The sequence below is a fragment of the Sciurus vulgaris genome (genome assembly GCF_902686455.1).
Source record: "Sciurus vulgaris genome assembly, chromosome: 4".
Taxonomy (NCBI): domain Eukaryota; kingdom Metazoa; phylum Chordata; class Mammalia; order Rodentia; family Sciuridae; genus Sciurus; species Sciurus vulgaris.
In genome coordinates, this window is record NC_136464.1 from 156702813 (window position 1) to 156714230 (window position 11418).

Sequence of the window (11418 nt, forward strand, 5' to 3'; positions counted from 1 at the left end):
TTCATTATTAAATTAAGTGTGAAAAACAAATTTAATTTTAATGTAACATACTATGTATTTTTAACTACTCACAATTTCCTTTCATTTTCTTCTATATCCATATTTTCTTCTGAATTGATAAAAATATAATTAACCTGACCTTACACAGTTTCAATATTTTCACATGGTCATCTGAACATGTATAATAATAATCAATTATTTCCATTGTAAAACATATGATCCATCAATCACATGCTTGGGTTTATCCTAGAGACAGGAAAAAATATGTTCACTCAAAAACCTATACACAAGGGAAAAGGAAGGAGCAGCACACGAGAGCACCAGCGGTGACCAAGGCGACAGTGGTGACCCAGTGAGAGGAAGGTTGGGACGACAGCAGGTCGCTGTCCTCGGGACTTGGGTTGGAGGTCAGAGGCGGGGCCAGCTTCTTGGAGCAGCCTGGGAGAGGAATCAGCTGGAAATTTAAAGTAGTTTGGAGTCAACACTGATTCCAACCATGGGTTTGTCAGCCTCTACTCCTGCTGTTCCAGTTCAGACCTCCAAAGCTTCCGATCATCCGACAGCATCACCATCTTCAAGATGCCCGATGCATGAAAGGAAAACGAAAGGCTGTCCAATGAGTGTGGAACCTCTGGTGCAACCTGTGAGAGCAAAACACTCTGCGCCTGCCCACCAAGATCGTGCATATGAGTATGTGGAGTGTCCCGTTTCAGGTGCTGCTGCTAAAAATAAGGAGAACCTGGATCCTTCAAATCTGATGCCACCACCTCTTCAAACACCAGCTCCAGATCAGCCCTCTCCTTTGTCTACCGTCAGAGAGGAGTCATCCATTCCATGAGCAGATTCAGAGAAAAAGCGGGTTTATCCTTCTGAACAGATCTTCTGGAATACAATGTGGAGGAAAGGGTGGAAGGGGAAGGATGAGGATATTCGCCAGAAAGAGATGTATAACATCATTAGAATTCATAATCAGAACAGTGAACAGGCTTGGAAGGAAATTTTTAAGTGTGAAGCTCTTCATGCTGCAGTGTGCTTGTGGTCCATCATTGATCCGATTTGGAGGGAAAGCAAAAGAGTATTCTATTCACCAAGGGCAAGAATTCGTTCCTGGATGGGGTATGAGTTGCCCTTCCACAGGCATGATTGGACCATCAACCACTGTGGCACAGAACTTAGATATGTGATAGATTACTACGACCATGGTGAAGTCAACAAGGATGACCAGTTCACTGTCCCCCATGTCCTCCCTGCCTTGGATTTGCTCTCAGCAGTATGGGAGAGAATGATAGTTGCTTGGTGGTGCTGGACATCCTAACCACTGTTTTGTTTGTGATGCAAAGTATAAACTTTTTTTTTTTTTTCCTGAGAGATGCATTAAATTGTTTTCCCCAAACTGAATTGCACTCATGACATAATGGGACCTTCAAGTGGGTGATCACACTTCATCCTCCACTTAGCAAAGGACCCTTGCTCCATTCAGTTTTGAGCAGCATTTTGCCTTAAAATTTATAGCAGATCGTTCTAAGTTTTCTTCCTGTTTGGTTTAAGTGGGAAGCAGTCCCTCAGTTTGTCCCTTAGCTGCAACATTGCCTGTGTATTTCATCTAGAAAAGTCTGAAAAACCTCTGAAAAAGAGCTTTTAGAAAGTGAGGAAAGTACTTTTTTCTTACTGTTTTCTTAGGAATATTTGAAAGGTAAAACCTGAAAGTCAGTACACTGCTCATGAGCTTTTACCTGGTCAAATCCTTTAACTAAATTCATTTGTTATAGATAAGAAATACCTTTTTTAAAAGAGACTATGGTTTCTGAAGTCCCTACAATTTAGTAGAGACCTTGAACAAAATGCAAAGTCACACCCTTGTACTCAGCAAGACTAAGGCGTATCTTGGCTCTCTAAACTCCCATTTATATGCATTTTTCAGACTGGGCCTCCTTAAAGAAGTTTCAATTCACCATGTGGTGCTGATGCATATGCTTTGAAACATATATTTTAATTTTGAAAATATTCCCCTATTGTTCTGATATGTAACTCTGTTTCCCCAAAACAGGCCTCTTCATTGTCCCTAGAATTTCAAATTATTCCACCTTTGAGTCCCATTCCTACCTCCGTTGGAAGCCTTCTCCCTGGTTGGCCTATTCCAGATTTAAAAGCCTGGCTCAAGTCTCAGTGCCAGTATTAACATTCATAAGAAGAGTATTTTTCTCACATGTAGTATGTTTGTATCAATTCACTGTCTCAATTTTTATGTTTTAAGAAAGCTTTAAGCTTGCTGTTGAAATTCCTTGAGTCAGTAATCCAAAAACTGTTCTAATTATAACATCATGTTACAAATGACTGTTTTTTAAGTGTTAATATTAAATCCTTTAATTTATCCTGAAACAAAAAACCTATACACAAATATTTACAGCAGCTTACATGAAATAGCCAAAAGTAATAAAAAAACAAATCTCCTTTATTATATGAATATAAATAAATTGTAGTATAAACAAATGAGTATAACAAATTGTAGTACATCAACGCAATGGAATATTACTAGCAGAAAACAAAAAGGAATAAATATTGATACACACAACTCAGAGCTCTGGCATTATAATAAGTTTAAAAAGTGAATCAAAATACATCCTATATGATCTCATTTATAAAACATTCTCAAAATGACAAAATTGTAGTAATTAAAAAATAACAGTGGTTGTCAAATGTTAGTACTGGAAAGAGACCATTACTCTAAAGGAGTAGCACAATGAATTTCCTGTGTGGTGATGCAGCAGTTATTATCTTGTTTTGTTTTAACAAAAGCATTATAGTCTATATCATTTCTCATGTTCCTGGAGGCAAGAGGTCCAAGATCAAGATGCCAGTAGTTCTGGTGTCTGGTGAGGGTTTCTTCCTGTTTTGCAGATGATGGTCTTCTCCAGGTTTTATCACATGGTGAGGGAGAGGTGGGAAGCAAGCCCTCATTTATCTCCTCCTACAAGGGCACTAATCCCACCATGAGATTTCCACTCTCATAACCTAATTACCTGTAAAAGGCCCCACTTTCAAATACCATCACAAAGTGGGTTAGGGTTTCAACAGGACTTTGGTTGGGTTTGAGGGCACAACATTTAGCCCATAGCAGTGATGCATCCTGATGGTGGTGAAATTTATATAAATCTACACATGTGATAAAGTTTTATAGAGTTTTGCCCCTGGAAAAAAAAATGTTTAAAAGTAAAACACAGATGAAATCTGAATTAGGTGTGCAGTTTCATTAGTACAATTGTTCACAAGTTGGTTTTCTAGTTTCAATAATGTGCTGTGGTTATGTGGGGTACAAACCACAGGGGAAGCTTGGAAAGGATAAACAAAGAACTCTGTACTTAATTTTTTAAAATAATTTATTTATTTTGATTCATTGGAAACAAGTGGGGTACAACTTGTTTCTCTGGTTGTACATGGAGTCACACCATTTGTATAATCATACATGTACATAGGGTAATGATGTTTGTCTCATGCTGTTATTTTTCCTTCCCCCTCTGTACTTAATTTTACAACTTCTTATAAGTCTAAAATGATTTCAAAATAAGCAAATAATATTTTTTTAAAAAATAGTTCTGCCAATTTACAGAGAACTCAACTAAGATTCAAACAAGTTAAATAGTTTACCCTTATTAAAAGCCCTCAAGCTGGGTGTGGTGATGTACACCTATAATCCCAGCGGCTCAGAAGGTTGAGGCAGGAGGATTTCGAGTTCAAACCTAGTCTCAGCAAAAGTGAGGTGCTAAGCAATTCAGTGAGACCCTGTCTCTAAAGAAAAATATTAAAAAGGGTTGGGAAGATGTCTTAGTGGTTCAGTGCCCCTGAGTTCAATTTTGGTACCAAAAAAAAAAAAAAAAAAAAATCCTCAAACTAGTTAAAGGTCAAACTAAGATTTGAATGCCACAATTTCAATTTGTGACTTCAAATTCAGGATTCTTTATGACACCAAGTTATTACCTATGTATTTAGCTTGGGCAGGTGAACATCCAAGTGATAAAGGAAAGTTGTCTAGGTGGATGGAACAACATATTCAAGGTGAGAAGATAAATTAAGTTAAGTTAAAAGAAAAAAAGTACAAACCTCCAAAGGCAAACAGATAGGAGGAACCAGAGGGCAAAGACTGCTGGAGCCTTCCTGGGGGCCAAGAACAGGGATGGAGAGACAGACTGACAGGTCAGGAGGTTGTGGACTGGAACAAGCTGCCTGATTCTAAGATGAAGTGATTCTTGACAGTGACAGGCTCTAGAAATGGCCCTATCAAAGAGGTGAGTGACCGTGTCTACCGGAAATAAAGGTCAGTGAATGGGAGACAGTCCAGGAGCTGAGAGGCTGGAGCACCAGAATGGTACAAGAATGGGGAGGATGGGAAGACACAGCTTTATGTCCTTCACTATAATCTTCCTGCGGGGTGGGGCTGTGCTTATTTACCTTTTTTTCTCCCACAGAGCCTACAACAATGCCTTGGACTTGGAGCTCCAATAATACTTGCAGAACTAATGAATAGATATTCTCATCCCTTGGAAACTTCAAAGTGTTAATGAATTATTTTTGACTCCTATTTTCCCTTGAAGGAATAGCTTTGGCTAATCAACATGACACCCCAACAATTATTAAATTCCATGTTTAAAATGCTAACTTGTTTATCATAATAAAGATTAAAAAATCTTATTTGTTTTTGTTTAAATAGTCATCTTATGTTGTATATTGTAAATATTGACCCACAGATTTCTAATTATCACTAACATCTCTAATACATGCGTAGCTAGCTACACATAATTACATACCTTTTTCCATTCAGAGAATTAAAATATAAGGAGGTACTCAGAGTTGCTCTGCTGTGGTCTCGACTCCAGAATTGTACTGTGAAATAGATACCAATAGCAAAATTTGGCTTAATAAAATGTTGAGACTTAAATTTAGCTTAATAAAATGACTGACTTAGTCCTCAAGTTGTCATAACCACATTGCAGGGGCTCGGTAGCTACATGGAGATGATGGCACTGTGTTGGACAATACAGATATAGAACACCTCCCTCATCTCAGAAAATCCTAACGGACAGCAGTGCCTAGAGGAATCTGCCACGATGCACTAATTTGCATTTCCTGACCCTTTCCTGCTCTTTCATCCCACCATGTCACATTAAGAAGTTTAGCACCCCACTCCAAGATTCCACAGGTCCCCACCATCGCAAATACAATTTTTTTTTTAATGTAACCTTTAGACTGTTTTTCATCACCATTACATAAAATCTGAACTCCAATGTCTTTTATATCAACTTTTATGAGTATGTACCAGGCACAACAGCATGTATCTATAATCCTAGATACTCAGGAGACTGAAACAAGAAGATGACAAGTTTGAGTCCAGCCTGGGCAAAACAGCAAGAGCTCATCTCTTAAAAAAAAAAAAAAAAAAAAAAAAAAATATATATATATATATATATATATATATATATATATAACTCATTATATGTAATTATATCATTCAATATACCATAATATGTATTTTCTATGGTAGGAAAGTCTGGTAGGCAGATGACTCCCCCTCCTCAAGATGTCTACATTCTAACTTCCAGAACCTCTAAGTATGTTATGCTGCATGACAAAGAAGTAAGGCAGCAAAAGGAATTTAGTTCACTAACCAACTGAGGTGGAGTTGGGAAGATTATCCTGGATTATCCAGGCACTATAACAAGGACCCTTGAAGTGGAAGAAGGAAATTAATAAGAGTCAGCCTCAGAGCTATGTAACATGAGAAAGAATCAAGCTATAATGAACTCTGAAGATAGAATGGAGCAGGAGCCAGGGAATGCAAGCCATCTGTAGAAAAGGGGGAAAGCAAGAAAACAGACTCTCTCCTAAATCCTCCAAAAAGGAACACAGCCCTGCTGACACCTTGAGTCTAGCTTGCCCAAAGTGATTTTAGACTTTTAAACTCCAGAACAGTTTTAGAACAGATGCGTTGTTTCAAACTACTTGTGGTGATTGGTTCGGCAGCAATAAGAATCTAACACAGAAGCTTTTGAAAATTCAATATAATTGATATAACTTATTTAGTTCATTTTAGTTTTTTTTTTTTTTTTTTTTTTTTTTTTTTTTAGCAGTGGTGGGGTAACAGGTTTTAAAAGAATTAGTGATACTTTAACTCTCAGAAGTTTTTCCTATTTTTTTGTTTCGGGAAGCTCTTGGTTTCTTGAGCAAGGAAGTGACACAATTAAAAAAATATTTTGGATTTAACCACAAAATTACAGGAAATACATAGGGCAGAGTACATGCCCAACTATATTAAGAATGTAATTAGCAAAATCCAGACTGTGAAGACCCTAAAGGACCAAAGATCTGAATCCTGCCAGCAGTATTGCTAACCAATGTAAAGAAGATGTGGAATCTGCAGGTTAAAAGATGTGAACACTTCTATCAGCTATAGTTGGGAAAAGTAAGAGACCCACAATGCATTTTTAAAAAACACAGGCCAAGGTAAACAGTGTAACTAGGGATGTGTTACGGTTTGGATCTGGAATGTCCCCCAGGGACTCAGGTGTTGCAGGCTTGGTCCCCAGTGCAGCAATGTCCAGAGGTGGGGCTCTTGGCAAGTGATTGGATCATGAGGGCTCTGCGTTCTTCACTGGATCAGGCCATTGATGGGTTCATAGCTGATGGCATTATTGGGAAGTGGTGGAAACCGTAGAAGACGGGTAGGGCCTAGTTAGAGGAAGCAGGTCACTGGCAGCCTGCCCTGGAAGGGTATATCTTGTTCCTGCTTCTTCCCCACCTGCCTCTCTCTCCTTCCCAGCTGCCACGAGATGAGCAGCTTCACCATACCATACCCTTTCTTCTTGATATATTGTCTCACCTCAGGCCCAGAAACAATGGAGTCAGCTGACCATGGACTGAAACTTCTGACGTCATGAACCAAAGTAACTCCTTCCTCCTTTAAGTTGATTTTCTCAGGTATTTTGTCATAGTGATGGGAAAGCTGAATAACACAGGGTATGTGCTCATAAGTTTTGACAAAAGAAAAAGAGAGAGTTGTCTTGATGGGGAGGAGAGAGAGTGTGGGAGGTGACTTCAGACACTGGACAAAGGCTGTGGCTATAAGTGTATGTATTAGTCCATTTTTCATTATTGTTGAAATTCTGGAGGCTGAGTACTTACAAAGAGGAGTTTTATTTTGGTTCATGGTTCTGGTCCAAGGATGAGGGGCCACACTGGTGATGGCCTTCTTTTGGTCAGAGTTCCAAGATGGCCCAAATGCCACATGGCAAAAGACAAGGAGCATGCATGTGTGCCATCTGGTCTCTCTCCTTCTTCTTATAAAGCCACCAGGACTCAACCATGGAGACTGTACCCTAATTACTTTATTTCTCCCAATCACCTCTAAACACCATAGTCAGATTAAGTTTCCACCCTCTTAATATCTCTTACTGTGTTCTTCCTTTTCTCTAAGTCTTTAAAGATTGATAACTGGCCACATAGCCCAAAACTTCATAAGAATAAGTGGAAGTTTGGATAGAGGAGGAAAGCAGGTCTTGAGCTCAGTTTCCATGTGCAAAGCTGCTGATGTGGTACAGTCATTTTCATGGAAAAGACACTGAGGTTTTCAGTACTGAGGATAAAATTAGCTAACCTATATTGCTGCAGGAAAAGGACTAGGAAATGATATAATCTTTAAGAACATTAGAAAAGTATGTGCGATTCTATTTATAATAGCAATAATACAATTGTTCTATCGTGTCCTATCATTGAGATTTATCTGTTAATCAGATAAGATTTTATTTTCCATTTTGTCTATTTTTTGTCTAATGTGGTTCTGAAGGTAATGAGTACTGAATGTCAGTATCAAAATAGAAAACTAGAATAGTGTGACTCTACATTGTGTACCACCAGAGAAATGAAAAAATTGTGCCCCATTTGTGTACAATCAATCAAAATGCAATCTGTAAAAATTAAAAAAAAATAGAAAACTAAACCTAATGTTTGGAGATAAGGAAAATTTGTAGGGATTAAAGCTAAAATATTGCCAAGTGTTCTCATATGACCCCCCCAAAAGATTATGATTTAATGAGGTCTAAGAAATTACTTCAAAACTTCCCCCAAACTCACATATTCATCCCCATCTGTGCCTGTCTGAAATTTTCATATTATTTATTTTTTTGAACACTTAAAATAAAATGTAAAAATGCAATATGGCATTGAGAAAAGAAGGGAAGGAAAGAAGGAATCAAAGAAGGAAGGAAATGTAGAAGGAATCAGCAGATAAAGCTCAAGGAAGCTGGTAAAAAAGTTATAGATAATTTCTAATCAGTTTTTTTCAGCAAATCTCCTCTCCATATATTTGCCAAGAGTTCTGAACTTCCTGTACCTAAACTTTCAGAGACTCTGGTACCTTCTATATTCCATCTATTCAGTTGCCTACTATCTGCATCAAACTCGGCATGTCCCAGAATGACCTATTCAAACTTGCTCGTTCTCACATTTTTCCTGGTCCACCCATTCAAGCTGGAAAGCGCAGTTATCCATGGATGGTCCCCCTCTTCCACTCTCACCATTTCCAGCCCATTACCAAATCTTTACATTTCCTCCTCTGGATCTCTCAGGTCCGTACACTCCTTTCCTTATTCATTTTCAGAATCTCCACTAATCTCATTGTTAAAGAAAACACATTCAATGATACTTGTTAAATCATGGTAAGGATGACTATGTCCAGGACTGTCAAGATAGGTGCAGGTACCACTGCAATGGTCCTTCAGAGGGAAGAAATACTGGACTCAAGTCAAAATATGTCCTGGGCAAGTGGAAAATTAGAGCTAAGAGCTGAGTGGGGATCAGAGGGTGGAAACCTATAAAAAGAGAACATTCAGAGGAAGGGGCCTTGGCTACACCCACCTACAAGATTCCTGCTTAAGGCAGGTCAGACTGATTAGACATCACACGAGCAATGGTGGAGGACGAGGAAACCCAGATAGAGAAGGTGATCAGATAGATCTCAAGGGGGGAGTTGCTAAAATGACTTGGAAAAGTTATTTGCCAAAACAGGCTTTTATAAGGAAATGCACAGATGGATTTAGGAAAAGATTCAGGAGATTAAATTTTAGTCAAGCAGAATATCTTTGTTATCATCAAAATTCTAACCAGATTCTCCCCCACCAAGTCAATGAAAAGAATTAATAACCACAGGACATCGTTTTAGCTCTTTCATAAAAATAATTTTGCATGCACTTTATGTGAAAATAATTATGTGAAGACAAACTCTTTGATATCAAGGAATTTAAAATCAAGCAAGAAAAGAAATAACAAAACTATATAACAATACAAATAACCACAGTTACCATTATTACTCCTATATTCTATTCCAGATGCTTTGCATATATTGTCTATGATAATTGTAAAAGTGCTGCTTGGTAGGAATTATGCTTATTTTATAGATGAGAAAATGGAGGCTCAGAGAAGTTACTTATTTGCTAAGAGCTCACAATCTTGATAGAATATGAACCTGACAATTTAAGGGTGGAGGCTATAATTCAACTTTTATTTTCTTTTAATGCCAGAATAAAATAATTTCAGACAAAGTAGTTTCTTGTTTAGTAGATAATGATGGACAATGTAAGTCAGGAGAAAACTATAGTCTTTAAAATGACATTTATATTCTTTAAATGAATTCCATATTGAAGCCTCTGTTTCATGCTACTTATGTTGTTCTCTCTCCTTATACACCTTGGTCTTATCATTTCTACAAAGAAAGTGTGTGAAGTTAATGAAAATTATGCCACATGAGTGTTGTGAGCATTTAATGAATGAATGCCAATGGATGGCCTGCCACAGGACCTGACAAATAGTTAAGTGACCCTTTCATAAGAAAGTGCCAATACAGCATAATGGTTAAGAGAATGGGCTCTGGAATCAGTCTGCCTCTACTACTCAGTGCTGTGTGACTTCAGTTAAGTCACTTAACCCCTCCAAACCTTGGTCTTCTCACAGGTAAAATGTGGAAAGTAATAATAATACCTATTTTGTGGAGTTCCTAGGAATCTGATTGGGTAGAACTTAGTAAGCACTAAAGAAGTATTTGCTTTCAGCTATTATCTTGAGTCCTCTCCAGAAAAGCAAAATTGCAATAAGAATATTACAATGAAAAGAGAAATCAATGATTGATTTTCATCCTCTGTAGCTATATATACACCAGGCTATTTTGCCAGAAGCTCACTGTTCATCATATGAACAGAAAAAGAGCAAATCATGGGATTTAGGAGCTCAGAGAGAAACTTAGCTGAAATCTAACTCAATGTAGATGAAATCGTAGATGAAATAAGGATTCATAAAAGGAAAATTGACTTCCCAATGTTGCAAAGTTTGTTTAAGGAAAACCCAAGAATAGAATCTAATCTCTAGATTCATAATCTTACACTCTTTGAAATACTAAAAAATGTATACCTTTTTAGAGGTCAGTTCAGCAGCATCTCATGTGAATTTCGAGCCATGTTGTTCCAAATTTTAACTGATTATGTTAATTTAAATAAGCTATCCATAGCTGAGTTTAAAATGTAAGAGAATTTATGTCTTACTGAACACATGTACTTAAATTACTTACAAGTGGTTAAGATAAAAATATACTCTCATTGAGTTACAATTTTTAAGATTAAATGAGTTTTATAAAACTCATTAAATTTAGAAAGCACAGAACATTGATTAAAATAAGAATTATCAAAAAAAAAATAAGAAACAAAACCTAGAAAATAAAGTCGTATTTTAAAACCCTGAATAAAGTATGCTTTCTACAATCAGGGAGCCCCCATCTGCCAATTTCCTGCTAGAAGAGTTCACAAAGGAAGTTAAAAACTCAGTCTTCAAATGCATCACTTTGGAATTATAAATGATTTGGAATTTTAGATGTGATCAAGTTTCATCTTGATTAGCATGATGAACAGTCTCATTCATTGGTTATTGATTGAAGAATTCCTTTGTTCCAGGCATGGTAGTAGGAGCTGGAGCTATACTGGTAAAGATATGATCCCTATTCTAAAGAATCTTAGGTATAATAGAAGAAACAGACAAATGATTAGGAACCTACAAGTCAGGGAAGTGAATCTCAACAGCTAACATTTCAGATCATTCAAATCAATCACCAATATCAAAGATATCTTATGGGCCAACTAATATAATGAACACTTTCAGGGTTTCATAAAACCCTACTCTGATAGGGCTATTTATTAGCCCTCAGGAAACTGAGGTTAAGAACTTGCCCAAGGTCACTGAGACAGAAAGCAGAGGAGGCAGGACTGGAATCCCATCTACTGAGTTCATGCCTATCTTTTAGCGATGACAACTGTTCCATGTGTGATTGATGGGGAACATACAATATGCTATGGTGCTCACAGGGGAGGCTCCTACTTAACTGTGGTG

The 11418-nt window shown here is 37.4% G+C and overlaps 1 pseudogene across 1 annotated transcript; it reads left to right on the forward strand.

Moving 5' to 3' along the window:
• Window positions 1-396: 396 nt before the first annotated feature.
• On the forward strand, window positions 397-1315 carry LOC306659033 (holocytochrome c-type synthase-like; annotated as a pseudogene). The gene has a single exon. The product of its transcript is annotated as a holocytochrome c-type synthase-like (transcript).
• The last annotated feature ends 10103 nt before the right edge of the window (window positions 1316-11418 follow it).